This window comes from Schistocerca cancellata, chromosome 11, assembly GCF_023864275.1.
Source record: "Schistocerca cancellata isolate TAMUIC-IGC-003103 chromosome 11, iqSchCanc2.1, whole genome shotgun sequence".
Taxonomy (NCBI): Eukaryota; Metazoa; Arthropoda; class Insecta; order Orthoptera; family Acrididae; genus Schistocerca; species Schistocerca cancellata.
This window is the reverse complement of record NC_064636.1, coordinates 69052159-69065411: the sequence shown is the minus strand read 5'-3', so window position 1 is coordinate 69065411 and position 13253 is coordinate 69052159. Positions and strand designations below refer to the sequence as shown.

Sequence of the window (13253 nt, the reverse complement as noted above, 5' to 3'; positions counted from 1 at the left end):
AGATGTACACTTCAGTTTATATGTGTGGTTTTTTCATATAATAAATAAAACTCAACAACCGTTCCACCGAGAGAAGTTGTGAAATCAGATTACAATTACACACATTCAGTTGCATTTTATAACGATAAAAAGCCTGCTAACTCAAATTTCGTGTTGCTTGCAACTCAACTCTTATAGTTAAAATAAAATGTGGTTCACAAAGAAAAATTTATCTTCTGCTGTATATGGAAAACGAAAGATGGATGGAACAGCATCATCTTTCAGCTTTCTGCGATTTACGTAATTTTCAAGAAAACAACTTTCTTCAAAATGATCGGAACATATAAAATGGTATTCTGTCGGTCGGAAATCTTGCCTCCTGACAGCGTGTAACCATTTTAGTAACAGCTGTGGTTTTGAGAAAGGAAACCTGCAAATAGATGCACAGACAATATGCTAATACCGTGTTCCAAAAACATTTACTAAGCAAGTGCACTGACATACGAAACAACTTAAAATATCCACATACCTGTGAAATGTAATATTCGTTCCTTTCCCGAATTTATTTGTACAATTCATCACTGCACAACTCTTCACCATTGTACTTCTTTTGATTGGAACGTACAGACAGTAGACTTACGAGTGACAAATACTGTATGTACGCCCCAACAAATATACAACGTTGAATCAGGGTCTTCATAAACAACAGTACTACACAACACATCAGACTACAACCACTATAATGGCGTCCAGCCGAAGGTTCAAATTATCCCGCGACTGCAGCGCCATCAGTGAGTCTAGTTATTTTTTACACGGTCTTTGGTTTAAGTACAGTAAAACTTCGTTAACACGAATCCGAAGGGAGCGAAAAATCAGGAGCTCGTGTTAAAAAAATTCGTGTAAGTGAAAAACACAGATTTTAATAAGTATACGTGTACAGCAGTACACTAATGTGTAATACACTATACTATCAATCACGTTATTGTAGACTTATTACACTATAAAGTCACTGTAAAATTACAAGTACTCACAAATTCGGTCATTGTTCGCTGACGTTCATGGGAACGATAATATTTTTTTAATTTCACAACCAATTGTAATGATAGCGTCCGTAAACCCAGCGGTGACGCCGGATGTTGAAGCGAACCGTTCTACACAGTCCACGGCTGTAGACATCTCCTGACGGGTAGGTGGAATGGTACCTGTATTCTCTTCCTCTTCACTTTCTTCTGATGGCCCTTCTTGCACCTCGTTCACAGCTTTTGGCACACCAAAAATAGTTCAAATGGCTCTGAGCACTATGCGACTTAACTTCTGAGGTCATCAGTCGCCTAGAACTGAGAACTAATGAAACCTAATTAACCTATGGACATCACACACATCCATGCCCGAGGCAGGATTCGAACCTGCGACCGTAGCGGTCACGCGGTTCCAGACTGAAGCGTCTAGAACCGCACGGCCACACCGACCGGCTTTGGCACATCCGATCCCACAGAAGCCCATACGGCAACATCGTCATCTACACTAATGACTTCTTCGAAACTAATCCAAGGGTTCGCAACGTCCTGCAGAACTGTCCGTGAAGTGGCATCTTCCAACTCGTGGACATCTTCAGTGTTGCTATGTCTACAGGCTCTGTTAAAGCACTTCCCTATATGATGTGGAGACACTGAGTTCCAGGCTGCTGCGATGGCTTTTATTGCGTCAAGCAGATTCTAATTTGTGGTTGCACTATTGTTTTCAGCAGCACGAATTGCATCTCTTACAAGTCGCTTACGATAAGCTCTCTTTATGAGAGAGATTACGCCTTGGTCCAAAGGCTGAAGTCGGCTTGTGGCGTTGGGTGGAAAAGACTGAACCTTTATGTTGGATAGGTTCAGACCATGAACGTTATCGGCAGTACATCTGTCCAATGTACGAAGAACATGTCTATTTTCAGGAACCATTCGACTGTTGAAACCAAGAAGCCACTTGCGAAATGATGTGCCATCGATCCAAGCTTTCTTGTGGTGAGAGTAGATGCAAGGTAAAGCGTCCATATTTATGTTTTTAAAACAACGTGGTTTCTCGGATTTACCGATAGCCCAGGGACGAAACTTCTCACTGCCGTCAGCATTACAGCACAGTACAACAGTCACACGTTGTTTGCTTCGTGCTCCACCGTGACACTTATCACCTTTTATCCCCAGGATGTGATTTGGAAAATGATTGTAGAAAAATCCAGTTTCATCCATGTTAAACACATCACACGAGGCATACTTTTCCCTCACTCGGTTTGAATTCATGCAACCAGCTGTTCGCACTCTCTTCAACTTTATTTGCTTCACCACAAATTTATACAGATGAAATTGAATGTCTATTTTGGAAGCGATACAACCAACCAGCAGAACAACGGAAATCTTCAAAGCCCATATCTTTAGCAATATCATTTGGTTCTGTGTGAATCACAGGGTCAGTTAAAGGTATGTTAGATTCCGTAGAAATGTTGGAACACGTGAGGCAATACTGACCCTACGACTTATCTTAAAAGTTGGATTAAGGAAAGGTAAACCTACGTTTCTAGCATTTGTAGATTTAGAGAAAGCTTTTGACAATGTTGACTGGAATACTCTCTTTCAAATTCTGAAGGTGGCAGGGGTAAAATACAGGGAGCGAAAGGCTATTTACAATTTGTACAGAAACCAGATGGTAGTTATAAGAGTCGAGGGACATGAAAGGGAAGCAGTAGTTGGGAAGGGAGTGAGACAGGGTTGTAGCCTCTCCCCGATGTTATTCAATCTGTATACTGATCAAGCAGTAAAGGAAACAAAAGAAAAATTCGGAGTAGGTATTAAAATCCATGGAGAAGAAATAAAAACATTGAGGTTCGCCGATGACGTAATTCTATCAGAGACAGCAAAGGACTTGGAAGAGCAGTTGAACGGAGTGTCATGAAATGAGGGTATAAGATGAACATCAACAAAAGCAATACGAGGATAATGTAATGTAGCCGAATTAAGTCGCGTGATGCTGAGGGAATTAGATTAGGAAATGAGACACTTAAAGTAGTAAAGGAGTTTTGCTATTTGGGGAGCAAAATAACTGATGATGGTCGAAGTAGAGAGGATATAAAATGTAGACTGGCAATGGCAAGGAAAGCGTTTCTGAAGAAGAGAAATTTGTTAACATCGAGTATAGATTTAAGTGTTAGGAAGTCGTTTCTGAAAGTATTTGTATGGAAAGTAGCCATGTATGGAAGTGAAACATGGACAATAAATAGTTTGGACAAGAAGAGAATAGAAGCTTTCGAAATGTGGTGCTGCAGAAGAATGTTGAAGATTAGGTAGGTAGATCACGTAACTAATGAGGAAGTATTGAATAGGATTGGTGAGAAGGGGAGTTTGTGGCACAACTTGACTAGAAGAAGGGATCGGTTGGTAGGACAGGTCCTGAGGCATCAAGGAATCACAAATTTAGCATTGGAGGGCAGCGTGGAGGGTAAAAATCGTAGAGGGAGACCAAGAGATGAATACACTAAGCAGATTCAGAGGGATGTAGGTTGCAGTAGGAACTGGGAGATGAAGAAGCTTGCACAGGATAGAGTAGCATGGAGAGCTGGATCAAACCAGTCTCAGGACTGAAGACCACAACAACAACAACACCATTTTTTCAACCAAACATCTCAATCAAAACATAAAATGGTTTGATAGAACAAATGTGTCGACGACCAATACATATGCCGTGTGTCAGTAATGTATTAAACATTACTACCAACACTAACAATCTTCCATATAGTGCTATGCGTTAATACTCTGTGTAAAATAACGGCACTTCAAATAATTGATTTGGCGCCCATTTCATAGCATTTACGATACAGGGCTTATTTTTACCACTCCACCGTAAAGTACACCAAACATTTCTGATAGAAACTATTCTTCAGACTTCATATACGGGTAGGTTATCTGATTTCACTGCGTAAAGTAGCAATATGAAAAAGACAGTACACATAATTTTCGCAAACAATTATCGCAAATACATATAATTTTCAGAGGAAACAGTTTTCACACATAATTACGCAAATTTTCAAAGAAGGAGCAGTGCCTTAGGGGGTCAACAAAACACAGCTGTTTCCACTCTGGAAATTAACTCTGTCTGCACGCAGTTGAAACATAGCGCTCTGGGACTGGCCTTTCAATTCTGACTTGTCATTGGTCGCTTGGTTAGAGCTGGTACGACGTCTCGATCCCTGAGTCAACAGATGGGGACGTTTGCAAGACAATAACCATCTGCACAAACAGTTCGACGACGTTTGCAGAAGCACGGACTATCACCTCGGAGACCACGGCTGCGGTTACCCTTGACGCTGCATCACAGAGAGGAGCGCCTGCGATGGTGTACTCGACGACGAACCTGGCTGCACGAATGGCAAAACGTCCTTTTTTCAGCATCATGATGGTCGCATCCGTGTTTGGCGACATCGCGGTGAACGCACATTGGAAGCGTGTACACTGTCCCTCATATCTCTCCTTGTCCTTAACGCTTGTGTCGGAACTACATGACAGAAACACACGTTCCCGTCATAATAAAATCCTCTCTGTTCCACTGCATCGCTCAGTCACCTTCTCCAAGTCCTTTACAGTAGCGGGAATCCGACTCTGCAATAACCTCCCTCGTAATGTTAGAGAACTTAAAAACATGTCCGGCTTCAAAAAACAGTTAATGACGTATCTACTTAAGCAACAGTAAAGCTTTCCTCTGTACACGAATGCACTTCACCCCATTACTTCCCTCTTTCCCCCTCCTTAAATCTCCCTTCCCCAAAAATGGGCCGGCCGGAGTGGCCGAGCGGTTCTAGGCGCTACAGTCTGGAACCGCGCGAACGCTACGGTCGCTCAAAAATGTCTGTGAACACCATGGGACTTAACTGCTGTGGTCATTAGTCCCCTAGAACTTAGAACTACTTAAACTTAACTAACCTAAGGACATCGAACACATCCATGCCCGAGGCAGGATTCGAACCTGCGACCGTAGCGGTCGCGCGGTTCCAGACTGCAGCGCCTAGAACCGCTCGGCCACTCCGGCCGGTGCTACGGTCGCAGGTTCGAATCCTGCCTCGGGCATGGATGTTAGTTAGGTTTAAGTAGTTGTAAGTTCTAGGGGACTGATGACCTTAAAAGTTAAGTCCCATAGTGCTCAGAGCCATTTGAACCCAAAACTCGCTATACTAGTAAACATCTACTTTACACACCAAGATATTAATGTACATCTGCATAAATCTTCATTACTATTGCCAATTTTTCTCATGTTTATCATTATTATTTGATTTTTTTACTGTTACTATTATTGCATTTATCATAATTTGCATGTATAGCACCTGTTGTAAAAATACTGCCAGCACTTACTTTATTAGGTCTTAGTCATTACTCTTTATTCATATTGTCACTAGAGTAATCTAATTTTCTTATTTAAAGTATTGTCATGATGTAACTCTGATGAGAGAAATGCTGCATGTGTGAAACACTTGTCCGACGTAAGAGACGGCCTGATGGCCCTAATCTGATCAGGTTAAATAAATACTGCCGCGCCATACTGCCGCATCACCCGGCGTGATGGTATGGGTTGCTATTGGTTACACGTCTCGGTCACCTCTCGTTCGCATTGACGGCACTCTGAACAGTGGACGTTACATTTCAGATGTGTTACGAACCGTGGCTAGACCCTTCATTCGATCCCCGCGAAACCCTACATTTCAGCAGGATATTGCGCGACCGCATGTTGCAGGTCCTGTACGGGCCTTTCTGGATACAGAAAATGTTCGACTGCTGCCCTGGCCAGCACATTCTCCAGATCTCTCACCAACTGAAAACGTCTGGTCAATGGTGGTCGAGCAACTGGCACGTCACAATACGCCAGTCACTACTCTTGGTGAACTGTGGTATCGTGTTGAAGCTGCGAGGGCAGCTGTACCTGTACACGCCATCCAAGCTCTGCTTGACTCAAGGCCCAGGCGTATCGAGGCCGTTATTACGGCCAAAGCTGGTTGTTCTGGGTACCAATTTCTTAGGATCTATGCACCCAAATTGCGTGAAAATGTAATCACATGTCAGTTGTAGTATAATATACAGGGTGATTCAAAAAGAATACCACAACTTTAGGAATTTAAAACTCTGCAACGACAAAAGGCAGAGCTAAGCATTATCTGTCGGCGAATTAAGGGAGCTATAAAGTTTCATTTAGTTGTACATTTGTTCGCTTGAGGCGCTGTTGACTAGGCGTCAGCGTCAGTTGATCCTAAGATGGCGACCGCTCAACAGAAAGCTTTTTGTGTTATTGAGTACGGCAGAAGTGAATCGACGACAGTTGTTCAGCGTGCATTTCAAACGAAGTATGGTGTTAAACCTCCTGATAGGTGGTGTATTAAACGTTGGTTTAAACAGTTTACAGAGAATGGGTGTTTGTGCAAAGGGAAAAGTTCTGGACGGCCGAGAACGAGTGATGAAAATGTAGCACGCATCCAGCAAGCATTTGTTCGCAGCCCAGGAAAATCGACTCGCAAAGCTAGCAGAGAGCTGCAAATTCCACCATCAAGTGTATGGAGAGTCCTACGTCAAGTACCCGAGGCGATGGATCGGCCGCCAGGCAGCCCGTGACAGAGCACTTCATCACTGGCCTCCAAGAAGCCCTGATCTTACCCCCTGCGATTTTTTCTTATGGCGGTATGTTAAGGATATGGTGTTTCGGCCACCTCTCCCAGCCACCACTGATGATTTGAAACGAGAAATAACAGCAGCTATCCAAACTGTTACGCCTGATATGCTACAGAGAGTGTGGAACGAGTTGGAGTATCGGGTTGATATTGCTCGAGTGTCTGGAGGGGGCCATATTGAACATCTCTGAACTTGTTTTTGAGTGAAAAAAAAACCTTTTTAAATACTCTTTGTAATGATGTACACTCCTGGAAATTGAAATAAGAACACCGTGAATTCATTGTCCCAGGAAGGGGAAACTTTATTGACACATTCCTGGGGTCAGATACATCACATGATCACACTGACAGAACCACAGGCACATAGACACAGGCAACAGAGCATGCACAATGTCGGCACTAGTACAGTGTATATCCACCTTTCGCAGCAATGCAGGCTGCTATTCTCCCATGGAGACGATCGTAGAGATGCTGGATGTAATCCTGTGGAACGGCTTGCCATGCCATTTCCACCTGGCGCCTCAGTTGGACCAGCGTTCGTGCTGGACGTGCAGACCGCGTGAGACGACGCTTCATCCAGTCCCAAACATGCTCAATGGGGGACAGATCCGGAGATCTTGCTGGCCAGGGTAGTTGACTTACACCTTCTAGAGCACGTTGGGTGGCACGGGATACATGCGGACGTGCCTTGTCCTGTTGGAACAGCAAGTTCCCTTGCCGGTCTAGGAATGGTAGAACGATGGGTTCGATGACGGTTTGGATGTACCGTGCACTATTCAGTGTCCCCTCGACGATCACCAGTGGTGTACGGCCAGTGTAGGAGATCGCTCCCCACACCATGATGCCGGGTGTTGGCCCTGTGTGCCTCGGTCGTATGCAGTCCTGATTGTGGCGCTCACCTGCACGGCGCCAAACACGCATACGACCATCATTGGCACCGAGGCAGAAGCGACTCTCATCGCTGAAGACGACACGTCTCCATTCGTCCCTCCATTCACGCCTGTCGCGACACCACTGGAGGCGGGCTGCACGATGTTGGGGCGTGAGCGGAAGACGGCCTAACAGTGTGCGGGACCGTAGCCCAGCTTCATGGAGACGGTTGCGAATGGTCCTCCCCGATAACCCAGGAGCAACAGTGTCCCTAATTTGCTGGGAAGTGGCGGTGCGGTCCCCTACGGCACTGCGTAGGATCCTACGGTCTTGGCGTGCATCCGTGCGTCGCTGCGGTCCGGTCCCAGGTCGACGGGCACGTGCACCTTCCGCCAACCACTGGCGACAACATCGATGTACTGTGGAGACCTCGCGCCCCACGTGCTGAGCAATTCGGCGGTACGTCCACCCGGCCTCCCGCATGCCCACTATACGCCCTCGCTCAAAGTCCGTCAACTGCACATACGGTTCACGTCCACGCTGTCGCGGCATGCTACCAGTGTTAAAGACTGCGATGGAGCTCCGTATGCCACGGCAAACTGGCTGACACTGACGGCGGCGGTGCACAAATGCTGCGCAGCTAGCGCCATTCGACGGCCAACACCGCGGTTCCTGGTGTGTCCGCTGTGCCGTGCGTGTGATCATTGCTTGTACAGCCCTCTCGCAGTGTCCGGAGCAAGTATGGTGGGTCTGACACACCGGTGTCAATGTGTTCTTTTTTCGATTTCCAGGAGTGTATAACAGAAGGTTATATTATGTTTCTTTCATTAAATACACATTTTTAAAGTTGTGGTATTCTTTTTGAATCACCCTGTATGTGCCCAATGAATACCTGTTTATCATCTGCATTTGTTCTTGGTGTAGCAATGTTAATGGGCAGTAGTGTATAACAAAGTTATGCAGCGGGGATATTCCACTATGTCAAACAACAAATCCCGATTTTTTTTTTCAGTCGAAACTGGTCGAGTAAACAAATTATTTGCATTACTTATTGAAAGTCGCTTCCATACGAAATATTCCCCACAGGTTGTGCACATCATGAGCAAGGAACGTGTGGCAGCCCGGTCCGTCTGCGATACTGCCTGGCCTCCCGGCAATATTGGCGCGTATTGCAGCTACGTTGACGGCGACAGAGCTGCCCTGAGTACAGTCGTGAACGCGGACTCACCGCGGGGGCGGCAGCGGGGGTGGCGGGCGACCGCGGCCGGCCGGCCGCTGGCGGGTATTGATTCGCCCCCACCCCAGCCACACCTTCCGCCGCCCCCGCAGCCCCTCGGGGGCGGTGAGAGGTGCCGCCAGGGGTTGCAAAACCAATGGTCCCCCGCCCGCTTACCGCGCCGCTACTACCCGTGTAGCTGCTCCGGCGAGGCGGCGACTTTGTGGGAGCGCCTACCCCCTTTACCACCACTCCGGAAACGATCCAACTCATTCACAAATATCGCTGGGTGGCGCAGCGGATACAAGCAACACCGAAAACCACTGCACTGCCTCGTTAACTACTCTTCTCTGATATAACGTGTCTCGACATCTACACTAATCAGCCGGAACTTTACGCCTTCATTCAAAATGAACACCCTGTACAGGGTGGTCCATTGATCGTCACCGGGCCAAAAATCTCACGAAATAAGCGCCAAACTAACAAACTGCAAAGAACGAAACTCGTCTAGCTTGAAGGGGGAAACCAGATGGCGCTATGGTTGGCCGGCTAGAGCGCCCTGCCATAGCTCAAACAGATATCAACTGCGTTTTTTTTTTAATAGGAACCCCCATTTTTATTACATATTCGTGTAGTACGTAAAGAAATATGAATGTTTTAGTTGGAGCACTTTTTTCGCTTTGTGATAGATGGCGCAGTAATAGTCACAAACGTATAACTACGTGGTATCACGTAACATTCCACCAGTGCGGACGGTATTTGCTTCGTGATACATTACCCGTGTTAAAATGGACCGTTTACCAATTGCGGAAAAGGTCGATATCGTGTTGATGTATGGCTATTGTGATCAAAATGCCCAACGGGCGTGTGCTGTGTATGCTGTTCGGTATCCTGGACGACATCATCCAAGTGTCCGGACCGTTCGCCGGATAGTTACGTTATTTAAGGAAACACGAAGTGTTCAGCCACATGTGAAACGTCAACCATGACCTGCAACAAATGATGATGCCCAAGTAGGTGTTTTAGCTGCTGTCACGGCTAATCCGCACATCAGTAGCAGACAAATTGCGCGAGAATCGGGAATCTCAAAAACATCGGTGTTGAGAATGAATCATCAACATCGATTGCACCCGCACCATATTTCTATGCAGCAGGAATTGCATGGCGACGACTTTGAACGTCGTGTACAGTTCTGCCACCGGGCACAAGAGAAATTACGGGACGATAACAGATTTTTTGTACGCGTTCTATGTAGCGACGAAGCGTCATTCACCAACAGCGGTAACGTAAACCGGAATAATATGCACTATTGGGCAACGGAAAATCCACGACGGCTGCGACAAGTGGAACATCAGCGACCTTGGCGGGTTAATGTATGGTGCGGCATTATGCGTGGAAGGATAATTGCCCCCATTTTATCGATGGCAATCTAAATGGTGCAATGTATGCTGATTTCCTACGTAATGTTCTACCGATGTTACTACAAGATGTTTCACTGCATGACAGAATGGGGATGTACTTCCAACTGGATGAATGTCCGGCACATAGCTCGAGTGCGATTGAAGCGGTATTGAATAGCATATTTCATGACAGGTGGTTTGGTCGTCGAAGTATCATACCGTGGCCCGCACGTTCACCGTACCTGACGTCCCCGGATTTTCTCTGTGAGGAAACTTGAAGGATATTTGCTATCGTGATCCACCGACAATGCCTGAAAACATACGTCAGCGCATTGTCAAATCATGTGTCAACATTACGGAAGGCAAACTACTCGCTTTTGAGAGGAATGTTGTTACACGTATTGCCAAATGCATTGAGGTTGACGGACATAATTTTGAGCATTTATTGCATTAATGTGGTATTTACAGGTAATCACACTGTAACAGCATGCGTTCTCAGAAATGATAAGTTCACAAAGGTACATGTATCACATTGGAACAACCAAAATAAAATGTTCAAACGGACCTACGTTCTGTATTTTAATTTGAAAAACCTACCTGTTACCAACTGTTCGTCTAATATCGTGAGCCATATGTTTCTGACTATTACAGCGCTATTTATCAAAAAGCGATAAAAGTTGTCGAACTAAAACATTCATATTTCGTTACGTACTACACGAATATGTAATAAAAATGGGGGTTCCTATTTAAGATAACGCAGTTGATATCCGTTTGACCTATGGCAGCGCCATCTAGCGGGCCAACCATAGCGCCATCTGGTTTCCCCCTTCAAGCTAGACGAGTTTCGTTCTTTCCAGTTTTTTCGTTTGATGCTTATTTCGTGAGATATTTGGTCCAGTCACTAAAAATGGGCCACCCTGTATATCATTCCATACGAGATCTGATGGTTCTTCTATTGTCCTTAAGCGAGATGTATGTTTCTGGCAGTAAGACCATTCTGCAGTCTGTCACAAATGCTGGTTCTATAAACTTTCTCACTAATGTTTCGGGAAAAGAATGTCGTCTTCCGTCTATGGATTCCAATATGACTGACAGATTTGCTACTCAGGTGATATCCATAGACGTTCGAAGTCACTGCGTTGTCCTGACCGATCCATACCACTATCAGGGCTGCTCTACTGATAGCAAAATACACTACTGGCCATTAAAATTGCTACACCAAGAAGAAATGCAGATGATAAACCGGTATTCATTGTACAAATATATTATACTAGAACTGACATGTGATTACATTTTCACGCAATTTGGGTGCATAGATCCAGAGAAATCAGTACCCAGAACAACCACCACTGGCCGTAATAACGGCCACCATTGACCAGACGTTTTCAGTTGCTGAGACATCTGGAGAATGTGCTGGCCATGGCAGCACTCGAACATTTTCTGTATCCAGAAAGGGCCGTACAGGACCTGCAACATGCGGTCGTGCATTATCCTGCTGAAATGTAGGGTTTCGCAGGGTTCGAATGAAAGGTAGAGCGACGGGTCGTAAGACATCTGAAATGGACCGTCCACTGTTCAAAGTGCCGTCAATGCGAACAAGAGGTGACCGACACGTGTAACCAATGGTACCCCGTACCATCATCACGCCGGGTGATACACCAGTGGCCGGCCGCGGTGGCCGTGCGGTTCTGGCGCTGCAGTCCGGAACCGCGGAACTGCTACGGTCGCAGGTTCGAATCCTGCCTCGGGCATGGGTGTGTGTGATGTCGTTAGGTTAGTTCGGTTTAAGTAGTCCTAAGTTCTAGGGGACTTATGACCTAAGATGTTGAGTCCCATAGTGCTCAGAGCCATTTTTTTTTATACGCCAGTAAGGCGATGACGAATACACGCTTCCAATGTGCGTTCACCGCGATGTCCTCAAACACGGGTCCGACCATCATGATGCTGTAAAGAGAACCTGAATTCATCCGAAAAAATGATGTTTTGCCATTCGTGTACCCAGGTTCGTCATCGAGTACACCATCGCAGGCGCTCCTGTCTGTGATGCAGTGTCAAGGGTAACCGCAGCCACAGTTTCCAAGCTGATAGTCCGTGCTGCTGCAAACGTCGTCGACCTGTTCGTACAGATGGTTGTTGTCTGGCAGACGTCCCCATTTGTTGACTCAGGGATCGAGACGTGGCTCACGATCCGTTACAGCCGTGCGGATAAGATGCCTGTCATGTCGACTGCTAGTGATACGAGGCCGTTGGGATCCAGCACGGCGTTCCGTATTACCCTCCTGAACCCACCGATTCCATATTCTGCTAACAGTCATTGGTTCTCGATCAACGCGAGCAGCAGTGTCGCGATACGATAAACCGCAATCACGACAGGCTACAATCCGACCTTTATCAAAGTCGGAAACGTGACGGTAGGCATTTCTCCTCATAGGCTACAATCCGAGCATTATGGAAGTCGGAAACGTGATGGTACGCATTTCTCCTCCTTACACGAGGCATCACAACAACGTTTCACCAGGCAACGCCGGTCTACTGCTGTTTGTGTATGAGAAATCGGTTGGAAACTTTCCTCATGTCAGCACGTTGTAGGTGTCGCCACCGGCGCCAACCTTGTGTGAATGCTCTGAAAAGCTAATCGTTGGGTATCACAGCATCTTCTTCCTGTCGGTTAAATTTCGCGTCTGTAGCACGTCATCTTCGTGGTGTAGCAATTTTAATGGCCAGTAGTGTACATCCCCGACATCTCTTATATTGGCGGGTCCACATCTCTATCTAACATACAAGACAATTCCACTAATTTACAGTAACTCACACACCACAAGCGCGCGCCAGTTTGCAAAAGTGAAGCGTAAATAATGCAGCGCAAGAAACAGTGCAGAGTGCCAAAAACTGCGAAGTGCATATGCGAATCGAAGTCTTTCGACGCCAACAGCGAGGAGGGAAGAAGCAGAATACGTGAAGGAAGGCCGTAAGTAACTTGCTCACCAACTTTACAAATAAAACGCTGTTTTTAATCTGTTGTTGTGGTCTTGATGCAGCTCTCCATGGTACTCTATCCTGTGCAAGCTTCTTCGTCTCCCACTACCTACTGCAGCCTACATCC

The 13253-nt window shown here is 46.0% G+C and overlaps 1 long non-coding RNA gene across 1 annotated transcript in view; it reads right to left on the bottom strand.

Annotated features, from left to right (window-relative positions):
* The window catches only part of LOC126108853 (uncharacterized), a 110193-nt gene that overhangs the window by 60843 nt on the left and 36097 nt on the right, over positions 1 to 13253 (bottom strand). The gene's annotated exons all lie outside the window — the stretch shown is intronic.